Raw genomic sequence first — 1,031 nt, 5'->3', positions numbered from 1 at the left:
AAAAAAAAAAAAAAAAAAAATAAAAGGTGACATGTATTTTTAAATAGACAAATATAAATTTTAGAATAAAATTGAAAAGCTATTGATTGTGAAAACCAATTAAAATGAGGTACAGATGACAAAAAGATAAACAATCAAATAAAGATAGTAAAAACATAGAGAATATCTTGTGAGGTTGTATCATTTGATTTTTCTTTTTATTTTTATTTTTAACAGAAAGTAGGATTCATTCCACAATGAATAAGAAAAGCACAGTGGTTGCCTTCTTGAGTACAGGTCCTGCCCCTTTTCTAGGAGGCCACGATTGGAGATGTATCTTTTCCCATAGTCTGTTGGAATGAGCCTTGGCTCAGCCAATTATGTCTTCAAGTTTATCCACATTAAGCTTGGTAAAACCCTATTTCTTTGAGATTTGGATCTTCTGGTGACCAGGGATCTTGAACTTAATTCTGTGTCTAGACTCAATCACATGCTTCTCATTGTTCATCTTGGTGCCAGTGAATGTATTACCTTGACCAATGTGAGCTGTAACTACTATGTCCTGGGGCTTTCCAAATGTATCTCACATACATACCTGGAGTGTAGACTGGAGACAGCATGAGGTTAGAGGCATGCTTGTCCTTTGGAAAGGGCTGTTTCTAATATGTCTAGAGCAACACATGCAAGTAACAGACTGCATACATTACCAAGGAAGCTAATGTTTGATTTTTTTAAAGACAGAAAATAAAGCAAAAAATAAAAAATAATAAAAAACTAAAGAAATAATATCCGATTATTTTATAAAAAATTAAAAAAAATTAAAAAGGAATCTGAAATTAGATATATGAAAAAATAGGAGGAAAAGATGATAACCTACTTTAGAAGTAGCAAATTATGTTATTACATTGTCTTCTTGTGAGTAAAAATGGAAAACAGAAGACAGTGAAATATTTTCCAGGTGATATTGACAACAATCACCTCAGTATTGTAATAATTAGATATTTTTAGGATTGTAATTATTGGATATTTTTAAGCAAATAAAAAATGTTTGA

Source organism: Carlito syrichta, unplaced genomic scaffold (genome assembly GCF_000164805.1).
Source record: "Carlito syrichta isolate Samal-C Ts95f unplaced genomic scaffold, Tarsius_syrichta-2.0.1 Scaffold309502, whole genome shotgun sequence".
Taxonomy (NCBI): Eukaryota; Metazoa; Chordata; class Mammalia; order Primates; family Tarsiidae; genus Carlito; species Carlito syrichta.
Note: the sequence above shows the minus strand (reverse complement) of the source record.